A 21,902-nucleotide genomic window follows, 5' to 3' on the forward strand; every position below is an offset into this window, starting at 1 on the left:
ACCTGGTTCCTCTTCCCTAGAGCTGGGATTAAAATCCCGAGCCACCATGCCTGGCAATTTTTGTACTATTAATACTATATGAATATTCTTTCCAGGATGACACACTATGTGATCACTGTTTCCCTGGAGTTCCTACTTTTAAAAGGTTTTTTCCTCCATTATTTCCTGTACTTTTTCCTTTGTTTCTCACCTGCTCTATGGAAACCTCATTTTCCCTTTTTCCTGTTCTTTCGTTTCTTTTCTTTCCTTTTTTAAACAGAACTCAAAGGGTCTATTTATTAGGAAGGAAATGTCAGTGCTTTATCAAAAATGAAGAGGTCAGACAGAGACGGTCAGATGGAGGACCCTCAGCTGGGACACTTCTTGGCCACGATGAGGACAGCAGAAGGCATGAGTCCCAATTTCTGCAGGGGCTGTTCCGTGTCAGCCTCTGAGAAAGCCCATCTGGGGAAGCCACTGAGCAGCTGCAGAGGGTCCTGGTCCTGTCCAGGTTCTTCCCCACGGTGATGCTCCACATAGAGCCTCACAGCCGCCAGCTGTTCCCGGGCCCGGAAGGTTTGGGTCAGTGAAGTCCCATCAGGCAGCCTAACCTGTATGCAACATTGGTCATATTCCTGCGTAGTAGGGGGTTCCTGGCTGGGAGAAGAAGGAACAGTACCTGGATCTGTTGCTGACGACGGTGCCCGAGAACCCACAGTACCAGCATACTTCTGGGCTCTCTCTGCTTTGTCCCTTTCAATTTTTTCTCGAACCTTTTGTCTGGCCACTAACTCTTCAGCCTTTTCCCTCCTGCGCTCCTCAGCAGCCCAGGGCACCTAGTCTTCCTGTGGTTTCTGTTGTGAAGCTGATAGCTCTTGCCCTTGTCTCCTCCGCTGCTTTTCTAGTCCTAAAGCTTCTCGCTTCTCTCTTTCTTCACATTCCCGCTGCTTCTGTGACACAATTCCCAACATTCTCTCAGTCTGTTCTCCTCTTCAGTCAGAATGGGTTTGCTTTCTGTAGCAGCAGACCCAGATCTTTCAGGACCAACTTGCTCTGAGGGCGTGGGTTCTCGTCCCAGAGTATGGCTGGGGAGAGTCCACATCGGGGTAATCTTCATGCTCCATAAGCCAGTCCATCACAGCCTCGATGCCTTGGTTCCATGTGAAGGACAGAGCCTTCTCTGCGTGTCCCCTGGGAAAGCCTCTCCAGAGGCTCTCCAGAGCCATCAGCTCCACCATGGCGCCCGCCTCCGCTTCTGCAGGGACCGGGCGGGGGAACATGGAGATGGAGTGTAGGCTCTCGAAAACCTCATTTTCTAAGGAAGGGCCAGCATCTGGAATTTTTCCAGATCAAGTGACCCCACTGCTTTCCTCTCCTGTCGCTTAACTGCAGGACACTGCCGCTGTCTTCTGGATTCCAGGCTGCGTTCACAAGCTGGTTCCCTCCACTCTGAAGATTCTTTAAGAGAGAAGGCGTGACTGATCAGTTCACTGATTCTGCATGCCTGAAACTAAAGCTGTATGTTCAAAAACCATCGTCTCTGAACGCTTTTCCGACCCCCTTGACCTACAGTCATTAACCATATCGATGACTGGGAAGTCCCGTGAAAGCATAGGTTTAAACTGTTCATTTCCCTACTCTAACATTGGAGACTCCGGTTAGTTTTAGACTAGACCCTGTAGCCCCAATCGGTCTTCAACTCTTTATGTAGCCCAGACTGACTTTAGGCCTCCCAATCGACTTTGTATTGCCCTGATATGATAATCTGTCTGTCTTTCTCTCTTCGTTTTTCTTTTTCAAGACAGAGTTTCTTTGAGTACCCCTGGCAGTCTTGGAACTCATGCTGTAGACCAGGCTTTCCTCAAATTTACAGAAATCTGCCTGTGTTTACCTCCCAAGGGCTGGGATCAAAGGCATGCACCACCAATGCCTGGTTTTGACAGTTTTTCTTATACCAGAATTTTAATGCTTTGCTAAATATTTGGAAGAATTTCCTTGATTTGGGTCTTTGAATCCTATTTGTGTTTTCATCTGGGCTAATATATTTTCAATATATCAAGACTTTCTCACTAAAGTTTTCATGCTGTCTAGAGGTATCTTTTAAAGTTATTAGATCTTTTTACAAAAGAGTTCTTCGTTCTCAGTTACCTGTTTTATGCAGCTAAATTTCATATTGGAGCATTTGGCAGGTTTTCTTCAAATATCTAACGATAATTTTGGCTTGTTCTTGAGATAATCTCACGAATCCTCAGCTAACCTCAAACCTGTAACCCTCCTGCATCAGCTTCCAAAGTATGGGCTTGGATACCACACCTGTTTATGGAGAGAGAGAGAGAGAGAGAGAGAGAGAGAGAGAGAGAGAGAGAGAGAGAGAGAGAAGAGAAGAGAAGAGAAGAGAAGAGAAGAGAAGAGAAGAGAAGAGAAGAGAAGAGAAGAGAAGAGAAGAGAAGAGAAGAGAGAGGGAGAGGGAGTGGGAGAGGGAGAGGGAGCACTGTAATCCCCTATTCAGGACATTGAAGGACAATTTCAACTTTGAGATTAGCTTTTGCTCTACAGCGGAACCCTGTCGCAAAACAACAAACATGGAGGGTAAGAGAGGGTTGGATTTAGAGCAAATGGGTTTCTTAGAGCATAAGCCTTTGGTGTTTTGTTCAGGAAATTTTCTCCAGTGCCCATGTGTTCAAGACTCTTCCCCACTTTTTCTTCTATTAGTTTGAGTGTATCCTGGGCTCCAACCTCATAGGTAGCAATGAATAGCCTACTAAGGGCACCAGTGGAAGGGGAAGCCCTTGGTCCTGCCAAGACTGAACCCCCAGTGAATGGGATTGTTGGGGGTAGGGCGGTAATGAGGAGAGGGCAACACCCATATAGAAGGGGAGGGGCAGGGGTTAGGGAGATGTTTGCCTGGAAACCAGGAAAGGTAATAACAAGTAAAATGTAAATAAGAAATACCCAATTTAAGAAAGATGGAGAAAAAAATGGGTTTCTACTTTGGGAGGTTGCTACCCAGAAGCTACCAGGTAGCACAGCAGCTCCCATGGTGTAGTCATGTGTTTTGATATGTTAGGAAAGGCTCTTGGGAGTTTCTGAAGACACCAGTATCTCATGTTCAGTCATTTCACTGGGTGGGGATAGAAGGAGAAAATGAGACTTCCTGTTCTCTTCAGAATCTCTGGTTTACTTGGATCATTTTATTCCACTTCTCTTGTAACATTTTCTTTCCTACAGGCCAGGCTCTGAGAAGAAGGTCACAGTGGGAACTGTAGATGTCTGCAAGAGACACCCCAATACAAAGTCCTGTGCGATGCCCAGGGCTCCTAATTCTGCTCCTCTAGGATGGAGCCCCAGAGTCTCTATTGAAGCAATCAAGAAAAAACTCATTCCGGGCTTACATATACCCAGGTCTGAGTAACTCGAGGAGTAACGTGGGCTCAGAGAGGACTGAATAGAAATGGGAGCCCCATCCCCCTCCCCAGTCCTGCCCCCGCCCCTGCCACTCCCCACCCTATCCCCTTCCACCTCCCCTCCCCATTCCTACCCCCATCCCTATCCCCCTTACCAAACCCAATCCCCCTTCCCATCCCCATCCTCCTTCCCATCCCCATCCTCCTTCCCCTCCCCATCCCTATCTGGGACAAATGCATTATGTGGGCAGAAGGCAGACAATGAAATAACAAATGCCTTCCAAAGATGAGCCAGAATGACTACAGTGTTTCGGATCATCTGTTACTGTGAATCAAAAGCCACAATTTCTTCTTGGTTTTCTTTACGAGATACTATATTAAATGCTATCTCCACAAAATATTGCTAAAATACCCATCTTATAAGATGTCACTAATCATAGTGGGGCTAGATTATACTTCAATAATGATAAGCAAATGCATTTTAGCTTATAATGTTGATGGATACATGCTAAAGGTCTATCTTTTTTCGGCCAATTTCTGAAGGCAATTAACAGACACCTAACTAAAAGAGCAAGCTAAACGGCACTATAGTGGTAAACATTTCAGATTTCCATTCAACCAAGTATCTTAATCTTCTAACTGTAAAAACAATAGTTTTAAACACATACTACCTCCCTTGTCACATCTAGAAACAGATGCAAAAAAGTGACCATGGTACCAATGACTCTTTCCAAGGCTCACAGCCTGTGACTCATGCAGTTCACTTGCTATTAATAGAAGCGTATGATGACTCATTTTGTACCTTTAGACTCTGATGGGAATTTTCAAATCTGCAATGCCCATGATGATCTTTGATTCTTCCTTCACTTTAAAGCAGATTTGGGAGTAGCTGATACTTATTTGAAAATATCGAGTGTTTGTAAAAGTTAAGATATGATTTCGTTGTTGTTGCTTTGCTTTGTTTTTGATTTTCAAGGCAGGGTCTCCTTGTATGGCCCCACCGGAACTCACACTGTATATCAGGCTGGCCACAAACTCAGAGGCACTCGTGTAATGTACCTACATCGTAATCATAACACAGAGGCATTCCTTCCCTGTTCAAGCCCCATCCTGCTTTGGCCCTTGGGAAGTTCTCATCTATTTTTTTGTATTTTTACATTTATGTTGAGAGATGTTATCAGGTATAAGAAACCTTTTGAATTGGCTTCTTTCGTTTAGTAGAGTGCAGTTGAGATGCTCTGACTTTTGTCTCTTAGGCCAGCTGTTAGCATTCTACTGAGTAAGATATGCTAGTGGCTCATTCAACATCAACGTTAAACCATGTAGAAATTACCATATTTTATACACAAAACTGACAACAAATCTTGCATTTATTAAGAAAAAGAAAGCTGGGCCTAGTGGCACATACCCCTAATCTCAGCACTTGGGAGATAGAAGCAGGCAGATATCTAAAGTTAAGGCCAGTCCAGTCTATAGAATGAATTCCAGGAGAGACAGGGCAAGACCCTGTTTCAAAACAACAGCAATAAAACCAAAAAGAAGTAAAGAAAAAAATAAAACTAATTCCCATTACCTCTTGAATTCTATAGTGAGTTAGATTTATTTGAATATATATTAAGTATAACTATTTCAAGAAGCATTGGTAACATACTTTAGAAAACAGTAGACATTTATTTTAGCATTTTTTTAAAATTGTGGTATACATTTGACTCATGTGGTCCGAAAGCTTTTTTTTCCCCACCTACAAGGGAGTACAGCACGTGGGACAATCTTTGCTAACGTCATGTAATATGTTGCATGATCAAAATATTCTGAAGGCAAGTGCTCCATGAGGATTCCATTCAACCTAGACCTTTGAAAAGGCTCATTCCCACTTAAACCCCACTAATCTTCTACTCCATGGAGGCAACAGGTGGTTTAGAAAATAGCCAGGAGAAAGATAATTCTTGCCCTTCAGGATGGGTGCCAATGGAAAAAAGTGACCTCAAGTCCAGGTCTCAGGCCTGACATGATGAAAATCTAACGCCACAGCTGTTGTCTCTCAGAAGTGTCACTCATCATGTTTTAATTTCACAGTTTTGATTTAATCTTTTCTAAATACAGCACTGGATAAATACAGAACAAGATAACAAGAGTTCCCGGCAAAGAAGCCAGGTTGGTCTTGGCGCCGTCCCTTCTGTCCCTGGACCTTTGGGTTTTATTTTCTGTGGAGAGTGTATCTCCAGGGCTCAGCTTTTGTGTGTGGGAGGGGTAGAGCTTATCTATCAGCATGTAAGCCTACCAGGAATCCCGGAGTGCTGTCAGCCGAGATGCTTGCTCTGGTCATGTTAACTTGTAATACACACTGAACTCCAAGAGAAGAGAAACATTTCAGTGGTCCCCCCTTTTTCCCAAGGTCTGTCTTTAGTGAGGTAGGTTACTTTTATTTTGAGGCCATGTTATAAAACACTGGAATAAGATGTCTCCTTTCTAAGTGTACGACACTGTCTGCTGAGTCAATACTTGTAAACTCCAAGTCCCCAAATTCACATTTTCTTTCTCTAGTCAGTTCTGCCTCCACCCAGTTGTAGGCAATTGACTTAAAAAAAATAACTATTGTAGTATTGATTTTTTTTCTACTGTGATACAATTACCATGAGCAAAAATCAACTTATAGACAAAAGTGTATTCTTTGGGTTATAATTCCAGAGGAATTATAAGAGTCTGCCATTGTTGAGATGTTAGTAAAATTCTGTTTCCTAAGATCCCAGTGGCAAAGAGAGGCACAAGTTCACTCAGAGGAATCGGTGAGTTTATTGGGCTTCCTTACAGAACCAGCTATGGTGTTGATTGCAGGGATGTAGGTGCTCTTCCCCTGCCAGAGAGCCAGACACAGAAAGCCTTTACTCAGTAGTGATCAGGGCTTCCCAGTAGCCACAGTGATTGAGCTTATAGACTCCAGCCCCTCTCTGAGGCCACATGCTGTTAAGGATACATAAAGCAGGTGGTGGGGAGCCACTGGATCCCTGGTGATGGGTTCATGACCTCTGCATCCCTGTGATGAGGGAATGTAAGCAGTCCGTCTGGGATTAGCTTTTTGTGCAGGGAGTTGTAGCTCAACTCCCCAGGAAGGCAGTTGTTTGGATTGGAGACAGCAACACACCACAGGGGCATGGCAGCAAGCTGCAGGCATGGTGATGGAGCAGGAAACTGGGAGACCATTTCCAGCCACATGCAGAGTGAACTGGCAGGCGACAAAGTCCAGTCCCTAGTGATGCATTTCCTCCAGCAAGATCCCACCTCCTAAGGGTCATGCCTTCAGAGAGCAGCAAAGTTTTTAAACACGTGAAGCCATGGAGACACTTCTTTTGAAACCGGCAATAGGTTCAATTTGTATTTTCCAGTATTTCTTATAAAGAATGCATACTCTCCAGATCTGTCTTGTCTGCATAGCATATATGCTTTGAGACTTCTCTGTGTTGTTACATGTATCTATAACACGTTCCTTAGCACCATTGTACTCCATGTTATCGATGGTATTATTATTTTATCTGTATATGCGATGATGAGCTTGGACTGTATCTTTTTGAGGCTACTCTGAGTGAAGCTGCTGGAGACATTTGTGTGTAAGTTTATGAAGTTTTCGTCTTACTTGATCAAATACTCATGTAAAAATGGCTTGTTCACATGAGTAAATTTGTTTGTTTGTTTAAAGTCTCTTGAAGCCCATGATGTGCTTATTGGATATGTTGGATGATAGATTTATGTGAACTTAACACAAGCTAAAGTCATCTGAGAGAAGGGAATCTCAATTAAGAAAATGCCTTCATAAGACCCAGTTGTAGGTAAGCATGTAAGACATCTTTCTTAATTAGTGACTGATGGGGACAGCCCAATTCTTTGTGGATGGTGCTACTCCTGGGCCTGTGTACTGGCTATTGTAATGGTAAGTGCAGGCCTCCAAGACCTGGAGTCTGCACAAAGCCCCTGTGACCCAAATTAATTCTGATTGGTTAATAAAGATGCCTTGGGTAGAAGAAAGGTAGGTGAGGTTTGGGTTTCCTGAGCTTGGGGGTTAGGGAGAGGAAGAAGAATGTACAGAAGAGGAGGAGGGAGAAGCTTTTACTGGTTAAGAATCAAGAGGGTGTGACCCTGAGGGCTCCCTACTTGGAGTTGAGATCAGCCCAGATGGAATAGTGAATAGTAAGTAATAACTCAGGGTTATCGACAGGAGAGTAGATTCTAACAGCACGGAGGGTAGGCAGCTGCCCAGCTCTTGTGCTGTTTAGGGTTTGTTGTAAATATAAAGCATGTGTGTGTTTTATCCAGAAACTCAATAACTTATGGCCTGGGTAGAAACCGCAGACTGGGCTTTAAATATTAATACAACACTGGTGGTTTGGGGTTCTATAGGAAAGCAGATTGAGCAAGCTATGAAAAGCAAGCCAGCAAGAAGCACTCCTCCATGAAGCACTGTGCTCAATTCCTGCCTCTAGGTTCCTTGGTGAGTTACTGTCTGACTCCCGTTGATACTGAACAGTGACATGGAAAATGTAAGCCAAATTAACCCTTTCTCTCCACTTGATTTTTGGTCGTAGTATTTCATCCCAGCAATAGAAACACTAAGTAAGTCATTGGCTCTGGGTCTACTGATTGTGATTATAGCTAAGATAGACTATTTGATCAATTATTGACTTGTAAGCTGTCCACTTTTGGCCTCTTGTAAAAAACATCAAATATCAACATTTATAAAATCCATGCCAAACAACCCCAAATAGTGACAAACGACCAAGATGTTAAACCAACAGTGTTCACTACAGGAGAGGTCATTGAAGTTTGCACAAAGAGCTGACTATTAAGGCATCTCTGTGCTTTGGGATGTCAAATATTGTATATATTTTCTTCCCACTTATTTTGCATTAATAAACTCTGTTCAAATATATGTTTGTACTACTTGCAGGTAGGAGAAGAATTCATACAGAAAATATTTGTAAATACACTTAAACGAAGGCGATTTGGAAATTGTATTTCTATTTTCATGCTATTGGGCTCCATTTCCCCTGGAGTAAAAATGAATAAACAAAAGCAAAGAGTGTCTACAGTATTTGCTTGTACAAATGTAGTTGGGTTGAACAAATTCTTTTGTTCTGTTGTAAATGGCTCTCAAACGTGTGAAGTAAGCACCTGCAACCAGGCTGTAATGGGAACTTGTCACTCTTAAGCAAGGTAGCACTCTTAAGGAAGAGCACTTGCTCTTCCACAGGACCCGGCTTTGGCTCCAAGCACCCACGTTGAGACTCATAATCATCTGTGACTCCAGTTCTAGGATATCTGATGCACTCTTACCACATATGAGGCACTGCCTGAACGCTGTGTACACACACACACACACACACACACACACACACACACACACACACACACATGCAGTCAGAGCATTCATACATATAAGACAATTTAAGTCTTAAACAATTTACAAAAACATAATATATGTATATTTTATAAGATCCATGACAACTAGGTTGTTTAGTAATTTGGAAAGCATTATTTATCACAATAATAAGATCATATTAAGTAAACGAGGAAAATAATATTGTATTTGTGTGATGCTTATTTACAAAATTTATATCACATATGCTATTAAGTATTTAAGACTACATGATATCAATTTGTAAAGAAGATATTTTACCAGGCTTTTTGGAGAATTAATAGGGATTAATTTCTTTCTAAGTTGAAAATGTTAAGCTAGAGTGCCTACTGATACACCACATGTATTATGATATTTGAAAATATTTTATACTCAGGTCTGATTCTATACAGCCACACACATGTGTGTGCATTTTAATGTTAAAATCCAACATATTAGTTATTCATTGAAAGCACTCGGAGGCATAAGTAGTCATACTTGTATTTTCCAGACTGAAACATGGATGTCAACTCTGGTGTAATCCTATGAGCGTGGACCAGACCACAGCTTGTAACTTTCATGTTTATGGACCTGTGTACCCTGAACCCTTGCCTCAACATTGTTCTGTCAGAAGCATGGCTTATGCTGTATCTGAATCTGTAGCTCGAGACAGACTGAATGCACATTCCATACCGATATAAGTTTCAAGTAGAATGAGATATTAGTGGGGAAGATTTCTTTTTAGAATAAAACCAAGGGTTTCCAAAGCAAGACATAATCATGGAGCATCGTATTAAGCAAAATGAAATAGCAAGCAAACACGCCTCCTTAGTTATTTTCAAAAAGTATTTGTGGCTGATCACATATTATGCTAACTATGGTAAATAAGTTTAAAAAATGCCATAGCCAGTAGAAATGTAAAACTCAGGTCTGCCTCAGTATAATAGCATAAGTTAACATTTGCTAGACAGCAGTTTTCAGTAAGAAGAGATGGGCCTGTTTGGAAATACCTATCCATTATTAAGCAAACAAGACCTCAGACAACTGATTATGTCCATCTGTGGTCTGAAGTAATACAGTATGATACAGTATGATAGATAAAACAATCTCTGCCCTTTAAAAATTTTCAAGTACAGTTCTATCTTACTTTAAAATGGCCAATGCAAACTTTGCAGGGTTCTTTGGTTGGTTGGTTTGGTTGAGATACATAACTGAATACAGTCTCATTATTACCCCTGGCTGGTTTAGAACCCTGTGTGTAGACCTGCTGGCCTTGAACCCTGAGATCTGCCTGTCTTTGCCTCCCAAGTGCCAAGGTTAAAGGCACATACCATCATATCTTGCCCTGGATGCTTCTTGATAAATTTTTAAACGTATTTTTTTGTTTTCTTTTTTCATGTTTGAGAGAGAGAGAGAGGGGGAGAGGGAGAGGGAGAGGGGAAGAGAGAGAGAGAGAGAGAGAGAGAGAGAGAGAGAGAGAGAGAGAGAGTCAGTCATCTCATCTCTTGCCCAATAGGTTCACTTGGAACGTATGCGGCTTTAGCCGAGGCTGGCCTCTCATTCATGCTCTTCCTCTTCCCTCCTCCTCCTTGTACAGAAAGGCTAGACATGAGCCACCACCCTGCCTGGCTGACACCATTCTCTCAAGAGTCACATTTTGTCAAACTCACTCAGTTCTTTGTGGAGACATAATCAAAATCAAATATATGACAACAACAACTCTTGCTTCCAAGTGTCTCTGTTCATTCAGTTTATGATAGAGTACCTGATAGAGAAAAGCCAGTGGAGGAGAAGTCCTGGCCAGCCAGTTCCATAACTTTTCATCCTCAGGCAAGAGAACCAAGGTTTATTCTACCTCCTGGTGCTGGCAAGGGACACAGGAGATAATGCCTATATTCATAGAGAACTTCAATGTCCTTTATAAATATACCCTAAAGCAACACTGTACCAAGTACTTGATAAAATAACTTTTAAGAAATGAGCTTTAAAATAAGACAGGCTGTTGTTTAACCTTATTGGGCATTCTGTCCACTCATCTTTATGATTGTCTATACAACCCAGAGTACTTTCTGTAGTGTTTTAAGAAAACAACAAAACAAAAGCAAACAAACAAACAAACCCCAGTTTTTCAGCCCCCCCCCCACTTTTGGGCAAGAATTAATGACTACCATCAGCCATTAGATTCCTTACTGGTAGCTTTGCCTGTGTCCATTGTGTGTGATCAGTATACTGAAAGACTAGTTTCTTGTTGACTTCAACTCACTGTGCATGGCCTACAGTTCATTGTGATGGGCATAGAAAGAAACACAAATGTAAATATTAACTTATGTGTTCTGCTCAGGTCCTGATAATCTAACATGCATCTTGAGTAATTGGTGGTCAATAGACTAATACAGTGTATACTTTCATCATTAAAGTCAAGTAGAAAGTATGGGAAAGCGGGTTGGGGATTTAGCTCAGTGGTAGAGCGCTTGCCTAGCAAATGCAAGGCCCTGGGTTCGGTCCCCAGCTCCGAAAAAAAGAAAAAAAAAAAGAAAGTATGGGAAAAATATAGTTTTTAGGGTTTGTGGTTCCTATACCACAAACAAGAAGTTCAGTGCACAGAGATAACTGGCTGAAGATATGGCTTAGTGTGTAAAAGTGCACTGCTTTTCCAGAGGACCTGAGTAGCTCACATCATAACCACCTGTATAACTCTCGCTTCAGGAACATGCTATGCCTCTGGCATCTTCAGGCATGTTCTCTCTTCTCTCTCTCTCTCTCTCTCTCTCTCTCTCTCTCTCTCTCTCTCTCTCTCACACACACACACACACACACACACACACACACAAATGATAACTTAGTTTTAGGGTCTTGATAATGAGAAAAAGGCTTTTTTTTTCTGAGTGTAATTATGCAATATCTTAGCTACAATCTAAATAGTTAATAGTCAATAAACCTTAAGAATTAAATTGCTTTTACAATTTGCAAATATATTTTCAATTAAAACTGTTTTTAAAATATTTATTCCTCTATTACTCAGCTATCAAAAACAATGACTTTATGAAATTAATAGGCAAATGGATAGAACTGGAAAATGTCATGCTGAGTGAGGTAACCCAATCACAGAAAAACACACATGGTATGCACTCATTGATAAGTGGCTATTAGCCCAAATGCTTGAATTACCGTAGATGCACAGAACACATGAAACTCAAGAAGGATGACCAGAATGCGAATACTTCACTCCTTCTTTAAAAGGGGAACAAGAATACCCTTGGCAGGGAATAGGGAGGCAAAGTTTAGAACAGAGGCAGAAGGAACACCCATTCAGAGCCTGCCCCACATGTGGCCCATACATATACAGCCACCCAATTAGACAAGATGGATGAAGCAAAGAAGTGCAGGCTGATAGGAACCAGATGTAGATCTCTGCTGAGAGACACACCCAGAATACAGCAAATACAGAGGTGAATGCCAGCAGCAAACCAGCTAACTGAGAACGGGACCCCCCATTGAAGGAATCAGAAAAAAGACTGGAAGAGCTTGAAGGGGCTCGAGACCCCATATGAACAACAATGCCAAGCAACCAGAGCTTTCAGGGACTAAGCCACTGCGCAAAGTCTATACATGGACTGACCCTGGACTCTGACCCCATAGGTAGCAATGAATATCCTAGTAAGAGCACAAGTGGAAGTGGCAGCCCTGGGTCCTGCCAAGACTGAACCCCCAGTGAACGTGATTGTTGGGGGGAGGGCGGTAATGGGGGGAGGATGGGGAGAGGAACACCAATAGAGAAGGGGAAGGGGAGGGGGTTAGGGGGATGTTGGCCTGGAAACCAGGAAGGGGAATAACAATCAAAATGCAAATAAGAAATACTCAAGTTAATAAAGAAAAAAAAACTTGCTCAACAATTGAAGTAGCGTAGAGTATTATACATAAAGGAAACCTTGTCATTTTAAAACCTCTTTCCCAAGTGTATTTTCACATTTATGTCTCATACTCGCAACCATGAGTATGGTGAACTAAGGAATGGGGCTGTCTTTATTTTACAAATAAAGGATGTTAGACTCAGAATTAAAACCCAACAGAAAAAAATATTTATTCCTCTTTATGTGTGCTTGTGTGTATATACCGCATGTGTGAAGGTGTCGTGTAGCTAGATTTACAGGCAATGATTGTAAGCTGCCTCAGATGAGTGCTGGGAAGCCAGCTCCTGTTTTCTGGGTGAACAGGAAGTACCCTTAACCGCTAGGGCATCTCTTCATCCCCACCTGTTATTGTTTATGCTCTACACAAGTCAGCCATGTATGCCCAGGTTGCTAGAAGAGAAGAAGCTGGATGCATAGGCCATCGTGTGCTGCTACATGTAGGTGCTGAGAACTGAACTCAGGACCTCTGGATGGGCAGCAAGTGCTCAAACTGCTGAGCCACCTTTCCAGCCCCATCCTAAATAATTTTTAAAGGTAACTTTCCTTCCTTCCTTCCTTCCTTCCTTCCTTCCTTCCTTCCTTTCTTCCTTCCTCCCTTCCCTCCTTCTGTTTCTTTCTTTGTTTTTTTTTTGTTTGTTTGTTTGTTTGTTTGTTTCTTTCTTTCTTTCTTTCTTTCTGTATTTTTGAGAATGACGATTTGGGGACTTTGGAAAACAGTAAAATGCCTTAAGTGGGAGCTAATGGACCACCTAGTAGGAATATGGAAGACATTGTTGTTGAGGGTGATGTGAACTGTGCAGACCTGGCCCAATAGGTTTTAGTGGAGAAGAATTTCAAATCGTGCCCTAGAGACTGTTTTTGTGCTATTTTGGTGAAGAATGTGGCTGCTTTTGCCCTTTTCTGAAGAGTCTGCCTGAGGCTAAGGTAAAGAGATTTATATTAATGGCATTGACAAAGGAAGTCTTAAAAAAGCCCAGCAGAGACTTTGTTCTCTGATTTTTGTCTCATGAAGAGCATTTTGATCAAGTGTAGCAAGCTTTGGGGGAAAAGTGTAAAATGTAAGGTCCAAAGAATAAAGGGGCACCAGGAAGAAAAATACAGCTGAATCTTGTTCAAGGAGAAAAACAGATTAAGACAGTGGTGACCTTGGGACAAAAATCCCACCCAGCGTATTGTTTATGTGTTTCCAGTTGAGCAAGAAATAGTTATATCATGTTAGGATTATTACTTGGTTATGGTTTTCACTTGCGCTTTTAGTCTGAAATGAACTCCAGTCCAGAAATGAAGGGTACACTTGTGATTCAGATCTTGAGACTGGAAGACACAGGCTTTTGATCCAGATCTTGAGAAATAGTGACCATGAAAAGTTTAGGTCCAGGTACAGTAGTATACGCCTTTAATCCCAGGAGAGAGAGGTAAGCAGAACTCTGAGTTCAAAGCCTGGTACAAATCAGGATAAAGTGTGGCCGTACACACCCTTACGCCCAACATTCAGGAGACAACCATGCAAATCTGAGTTCAAGGTCAATTTACAGAGGAAGTTTCAGGAGAGCCAAGTGTAGGAAATGAAGAAGTTGGAAAAGAAAGCTGGTGAGAATGAACAAGTGATCCAGCTCCAAAAGCAGCAAACCTGAGCAGCTTTGACCATGTTTCTCTGGCTTTAGTCAGGAATAGAATGACTATTGGGAAAATTGATGCTGATTAGCTGGAGCTAAGAAATTAGCAGTGATTAAGAAGAGACTATCGTCACTGTGGTGGCATGCTTTCTGAGAGCACAAAGAAGCTGTGTTTCAGAGATAGCTAAGGTTGTACTTTGTGCTGCAGCTGGACTTGGTAGTGTGTAAGAATCACCCAATTGGTACTGGTTTTGTAGACATGATGGAGTCATGGAGAGCAGCTGAGGCTTGGCACTGTGATAGTTCAGAAAAGGCCTGTTGAAGGTGCAGCCTCAGTTGCAGTTGACAACCCAGGACTAGAAGGGTCATGCAAAGAAGTTGAGGCTTGGTACCATGAAGAGAGCCTATAAGAGGCTATTGACGAAGCCTAGTTGCAGTAGAAGACCCCATTGTATTGGAGATGCTAGTACCAAGAACAGCAGCAGCAGGGGAGTAGAGTCAACCAGAGCCCAAAGTGGTACAGTGTACAGAGCTGGAGATGTGACTCAAGCCATTTTGAAAAGCCCAGATAGACAATGGAACAAGAAAAGTTGTAATGTTGAAGTTGCCTTAGAGACCCAAAGATGTATACCAGAGCTGTGGTATACCTGCTGAGGAAAGCTGCTAACAGGGAGTCGAACCAGTCAACGAGAACTGTGCTGCAGTCAACAAAGCAGAAAGAAGTTGGATATTAGACATGGAGATGCTGAGTTTGGAGTTGTCCAGCTGAATTTTGGTTCAGTATTTCCTCACTATGAAGTTTTGGAATGATAATGTATATCATGTGATGTTGGAGGTATGTGATCTGCTCTTTTGATTTTGAATTTATAAGGGGTTCCAGTTAAGTCATTAGATGAATCTCAGGAGAGACTTTGAACTTTGGACTTTTAGCATTGTTGAGACTGCTATAGACTATAGGGACTTTTGAAGTTGGACTAAATGTATTTTGCATTATGCTATGTTTAAGTATGAACCCTGTAGACTCATGTGTGTAAACAAGCCTATGGGGCCAGGGAGTGTAATGTAGAGGTTTGAATATGCTTGGCCCAGGTAGTGGTATTAGGAGGTATAGTGCTCGGTCCCCTTTCTTGCTTCATGAGTCTTTGGTCAGAAATGACTACAACTTTGGTTGCTAGGGAACCAAAGTTCTTCCTTACTTCCTATTTTCTTTTTGTATTGTTACTGGGAACCAGTTTAGCACCATGTACTGAGGAAAATAGCGATGGGTAGCATTGGCGATTTTCAGGGGCAAAACTTGGTTCTGCAAGGGGAAAAGTTGCTTACTTTTAGTAATACTTACCTTTCTTTTTTTTTTTTTCTTTTTCTTCTTTTCGGAGCTGGGGACCGAACCCAGGGCCTTGCACTTGCTAGGCAAGTGCTCTACCACTGAGCTAAATCCCCAACCAATACTTACCTTTCTTAACTCTTTGCCGTTCAAAGATGGAAAGCTGTTGGCATCTGGTAATGAACTCCTGATGCTCAGAAGCAGGGGAAAGAACTTGATTACTCTGGCTCTTTTTTTTTTCCTGCATACCTCTTAATGCTAGATGATGGGTGAGAAGTTTGTGAGCCAGTGAAAAGAGAAAAGAAAGTCATGCATACAGAAAGAAAATCTTTTACACAGACAATATGATAGACACACACACACACACACACACACACACACACACACACACACACACACTCTGGTCAGGCCCAATCACCTGTCTCATCAACTCCACAAGTGTTTATGCATACTTACATACCTGTGTGTACCTATGCTTACATATGCATATATACATTTGGTGGATGGAGCAAAAGTTCCCACAAGCAAGTTCCAATGCAGAAAAAACTCACTCACTCTTGATGAAAATGAAGCTCTAATCTTCACTGCTCAAGAAAAAGTTTCTTTTTATTTCTGAATTTAAGAAAAAGGCCCCACCTTTATTGCTAGGAAAAAAAAAGCTTCTACATTTCTATTGTTGCAAGTAAGAAAAAAGCCCTTTTCTTATTGTTGGTTCTTAGTTCTTATACTTTCTTAGGAGGAGAATAGATCACATAGTTTCCAAGCATCTTTTCCCCCCATAAGTTCATAGCAAATTTAAGACACTAATTTCAAGACATAAATGATAAGGAATTACAACAGAAATGTTTACATGTGTTTCCATTAAGACTAGTACCCAACTAAACATTCATTAGCTGTTGCTCCATAAGTTCATTACAAGTTTAAAACAATAATTCTTATGTCATGAGTTAGTACAGTTTTAGCAAGAAACAAATCACCTGCCTGATGTCTTATTATTTTGAAATTTTGTATAGATAAACAAGTCAGTATTTTATTTTTCTGCCCTTGCAACTACAATAAATTGTCCATTTCCAGTTTATGACCTTTATTTACCAGATATTAGCTTCACAGCTAAACTAAAAGGAACGTTTTCCTGATTGTAAATCTGTTTCAAGCCTGCTTTCTTATCCTAGTGCAATTAGTATGTGACACATGAAGGTTTACACAGCCCTATTCACAGCTTTTTAGAGTATTTGTATATATTTAAGAATTCTATAAAATTATTATCAGGAATTATGAAGTTATTAGTGTGTCCACACAGCATTGCTACATGAGAGTACATCCTTTTTGATCTGCAGAAAATCTGCCCAGTAGGCTAATGCCCAGAAATCATTAAACTAAGTAAGAAAATAGTGACAGGAAAGGCATCTTAGCAGCAAGAAGCAATCCTGGGTGAAACCTCTGAAGTCTCTGCAATTCAGAGTTTATCTACACCAGTCATGCAAAGTGGTGGGCCATCTCCAAAAACTTACCTGAATGCCTTTAGTCTTTCCTAGATACCTCCTGACATACTGCATCCTTTTTTTCCCCCAACTGAAATTACTTTGCACCTTAAGAAGTATCAAGAATATTGATTGAAAAAAAAAACCTTACAGAATTTTAAGCAGAAATTAATAGTTCCACAACTCAGAGAATCATGTAAAGGACTGTTGTACACCAAGTTTTAGCTCTACCATATTTAATTTACTATTGGGAGTAGGTGCTAAAAGCAGGGTCTCAGGTTGCCCAGGCTGGTCCCATCCCAAGTAGCCAAGAATGATCTTGAACTCCAGCTGACCCTGTTTCCACCTCTCAGTGATGGGATAATATGCAAGTGCTACCGCTATCTCCAGTCTATCTCTTTTCTTTCTTTCTTTTTTTTTTTTTTTTTTTGGTTCTTTTTTTCGGACCTGGGAACCGAACCCAGGGCTTGAGCTTCCTAGGCAAGCGCTCTACCACTGAGCTAAATCCCCCCCAGTCTATCTCTTTTTATTGTGACTATGTTATATCCAAGTTAAAACACCTTTAATCCCAGGGCTGGGGAGCAGAGGCAGGCAGATCTCTGAGTTCAAGGCCAACCTGAAGGGCTATAGAGAAATCCTATCTCAAAAACAAAAAGAAAAACAAAACAAACAGAAATCGAAAAGAAAGAAAGAAAAACCGTGTTAACAAGTAATACCACTCAGTCTGCATTTATTTGTCAGTGTTAGAGACGAGTAAATGCTTTGTTTGGAGACAGAGTTGCTGTTTCCATGGCTGGCCTAATGCTTGGTGTTTGGTTCAGACTGGCTTTGTACTTGTAGCTATCCTCCTGCTTCTGCCTGTCAAGTGCTGGAACTACAAATGTGCATCCTCTTTCCTGGCTCTAATAACGACTTTAAATTTATGACATTGCAACCCTGGAATTTGTAAATAGGGATAAGAAAAAAATAATATTAGTTCTTGAAAAGCTCCCCAAGAAACAAAACTCAAAGGAAAAGACATTTGTTTCCTATGTTACTGATGGGGAGACGAGAAACGCCCACAAAATCTTGCCTATGCAATACTATGTGATTAGAGCAGCCAGCCTAGACCCAAAGCCTCCTTGAGGTAGCAAACAGGAAGAAAATATTGTGGCAATGGACCTGTCTTGCAGCTTGCATATTTCTAGGGTTGAATACATAAACGAGAAATAGCAACTTTGAAAGACATACACCAACTAACTGATAGGTTTATAATTTAGCAAAAATAGAGTTGTTTACAGACACACTGCCTATAAAAATGAAAATGTTACGTTTGAATGTGAAGTATCCGCACAGACTCCTGTGCTTGAGGGCTTGGTCTCCAGTTGGCTGTGCTGTATTCAGAGGTGGCGGAGCCCTTGGGACCCTCCCTCCCTGGCAAGGATGTGGCAGGCCTTAAACCTGATAACTGCTCTGCTTCCTGACCATCCCTCTTTTTCTGGCTTGACAGCTTGATGTGACCAGCCACCACATGGCTCAAATGTTTCCACCCCTGTTCTCTGCCATGATAAGCTGTGAGCCAAAATACGGTGCTCCTGTCAGGGACTGTGCCATAGCAACAAGAGAAGTAACTTACAGAGTTTGGTAAGGCTCAGGGCCCATGATGATGAACATCTTTACAACTCACAAGAGAGGATGACACTCTCTTCTTTTCTCGATAGACTTTTTTTTGCCATGTATTTTGCAAAATTAAAAGTGTGCAAACAGCGTGGTGAACAACATAACAAGTATACATGTGCTGGGCTGGGATGTAGCTCAGTTGTAGAACAATGACTTAGTATGGGTAAAACCTTGGGTTCCATATGTATAACATCCCCACCCCGAGTGTGTGTGTGTGTGTGTGTGTGTGTGTGTGTGTGTGTGTGTGTGTGTTTGTGTTCCTGTGTACATGTGTATGTGTTAGAGTAAACAAATCTAAGACAGATGTTTCAGCAATAAAACATTACCCCTAATTTAGGAGATCCCGTGCTCTATCCCTAGTTTTTAGCTTAATGGAGCATAAATTCTAATTTGGAGATCATTTTATCCTGCAATAGTTGATTCTAGTTGTTGATTTAACTGGATTAAGAAATGCCTAGGGCATAAGTGGGACACTCCTTTGAGCTTGTTTGTAAGGGTGTTCCCAGACAGGATTAACTGTGAAAGTCACGTCACTGTGTGCATGGGCTAGCTCAGCAGCTGAATAAAGTGGGGAAAAGATGGCAGGTAAAGTCGCAAATTCCCTTTCTCTGATACTTGACCTGTGGAGACTGGAGCAAGCAGCTTCTGGAGACCTTGAACAGGACCTGGTCCCACCTCCATCCTTTTCCCATCCTGACTGCTTAACCCCTGTGGAGTGAGAGCCGAAGAACCAGAGTAAGCCTGCTTTCCTTAAATCATTTATGGCAGCCATTCTGCCGAGTGGCTCGAAAAGTCGAATGCCTCTCCAAGACTTTTATCAACTTGTGTGGTGTGTGTGTGTGTGTGTGTGTGTGTGTGTGTGTGTGTGTGTGTGGTGTATGGGTGCACATGTGAATGGAGGCTAGATCTCCTTAAAGGAGCACATGCAACATGTTTTTCCCATTTATGGAAAGTCTTTGTCCCCAGTATTTTAAAATTTCCTAAGGATGAGCCTTGGCATGAATATTTTTTTATTCATATGCTGTGTGCTCTAGCCGCCCTTTTCATGTGGAATTCATGAGTTCTGCTCCATAAAATGCTATTAGATTATTCTTTAAGTGAATTTCTCCAGAACATTTCCCATGCTCCTTACTATCATTTAAGGACTAGAAATGATGAGATAACATCCCGACTTTAAAAGAACAGGGCAAAGGGGTGGTCAGGACAGGCTTTCTCTGTGTAATATGGCTGTCCTGGAACTTATTCTGCAGACCAGGCTGGCCTTAGAGATCACAAACGCATGTACCACCTGGCAAAATTTTAAAAAATTTATCTTACATCACTTTAACTTTTTGATCTACTTTCTAGAAGATTTTCTTAACTTTATCTTCAAACCTTTTAATTTATAACTTCTAATGCCTCCTTCATTTAGTTCTTCTAATACAGTATCCTGTTTTTGTCCATCTGAAAGTATAGATAATAAGTTTTTTCTCTTTGTATGGTCAGTCTTCTTAGTTGTTTAATGCGTTTTTGTTTTGGGGATGCTTTCTCTATTTCACAGCATTTCGCAAGTCTTGGTGCCAGTTCTTACTTACTATTGAGGTCCATGTCTGTGGGTAGAGCTATGGGGCCAGGAAATTATTTTAAGGTGATTGGCTAAGTCACTTTCTTGGGGAACTATTTGTGCCTTCCCCCAGAATCCCGTCCTCCATTTTTGTGCTTTGCCAGTAATTACAGCTGCTAATGTTTCTGTCAGAACACTAGTGAAGGACCTGGGAGTGTTCATATGTAACATGAACATTTTCTTGAGTCCCTCTGTCTGTTTTCACTCTGGTAGCCTTGATCACAACTGTTTCCCGAAGTCTGCAGTCACGAAACAGACAAAGTTATTACAAAACTCTTACATAGGAGGGGTGACAGGAGCAAGAGGCATGTGCAGAATCCTATGCGGTTTGGTGACTGACCAGACAAAGGAAATAAGGGCATGAAGAAAGGACAGACTCACTGGCATATGACAGAATAGCTGGGAAAGGGTGAGGCAGACGTATGTTGTGACGGAGAAGCACCAGCTGCACAGATGTCACCTTGCTCATTACATATGGCTGTGTGAGCAGGTGGGTTATTTTAAGGATGGTAAGGAGGAAGAGGAAGAGAAGGAGGAGGAAGGTTGTAGATTGTCTCTGTACAGGTGAGGGCAGGCACAAGATAAAGCAAGGCCTGTGATTGGGCAGAGAAAAAGTAAGGCGGGGACAGAGTTTTTGTAAGGCGGGAGAGGAAAAGAAAAAGAAAAAAAAAAAGAGAGAGAAGAACCAAGATGGAGGCAGAAAAGGACGGTCCAGGTCCGTATGGCCATAAGTGACCAGAGGTAGTTATGAATATTTCTTAAGGGATGGACTTTTATAGGTCAATTTGTCTTATCTAGGTGGGCCATTTATATCATTATCAATTGGTTGTGAGTTTATTATGTGGACATTTGGTGGATTGAGAATTTAAGATATAAATCTGATTGCTAAATTACAAGGTTATTGAGTTTTGATTTTAACGGGTAAACTGGGAGTTGTGACTATAACCACAGGGGGCGGATGCTGGGAATGTGAGCGGTCTGCAGCTGCCGGGCTCAGAGAGCAGCCAGCGGCAGCAGCCAGCAGCGTGGGATGGAGAGTGGGAGTTTAGTGGTGAGACGCTTTGTTGACTGAGATGAAAATACCCGGCAGAAGTCATGGGGCCCACTGGTACCAGCACTGGTGAGGGATGGAGATATTCTTTTATTAATATTTACCGCAAGAGAGGGTGGGGGAGGAGGAGGAGGAAGAGAAGGAGGCTTATGGATCTCTTTGGGTGTCTGTAGGTGAGCACTGGCAGTCTACAGTCATTCAGGGAGTAGAAAGCTGTGATTGATAGTTTCTGTATACAAGTTTTAGTTAAAGGTCCATCATTCCTAGCTTTTGTACTTGAACCACAGGACGACTTTCTCATCCCCTTGAGTCTGACATCAGGAAGGCTTTTACATTCCCATGGATCTAAGACATCAGAATCTGTCAATAATGAGCCGTCGGGACTTTGGGACTTTATCTGCGCCTCACAGGGATGCTTTCAAAGACCCCGCCCCCTCTGTTTACAGTTTACTGCCAGATGTCAGCCCCTGGGTTTAGCTAGAGTCAAG

General features: G+C 41.9%; 1 long non-coding RNA gene and 1 pseudogene across 3 annotated transcripts in view; one reads left to right on the top strand and one right to left on the bottom strand.

Annotated features, from left to right (window-relative positions):
• Nucleotides 1-262: 262 nt before the first annotated feature.
• Ubxn1-ps1 (UBX domain protein 1, pseudogene) lies at nt 263-1,217 on the bottom strand (annotated as a pseudogene).
• Nucleotides 1,218-20,179: 18,962 nt separating this feature from the next.
• Nucleotides 20,180-21,902, top strand: part of LOC120100653 (uncharacterized) — a 43,718-nt gene continuing 41,995 nt past the window's right edge. For all 3 annotated transcript variants that reach the window (XR_005500450.2, XR_005500451.2, XR_005500452.2), the window contains exon 1: nt 20,180-21,483. This is a non-coding gene — a long non-coding RNA (uncharacterized LOC120100653). The remainder of the gene's footprint in view (nt 21,484-21,902) is intronic.

Source organism: Rattus norvegicus, chromosome 2, assembly GCF_036323735.1.
Source record: "Rattus norvegicus strain BN/NHsdMcwi chromosome 2, GRCr8, whole genome shotgun sequence".
NCBI lineage: Eukaryota > Metazoa > Chordata > Mammalia > Rodentia > Muridae > Rattus > Rattus norvegicus.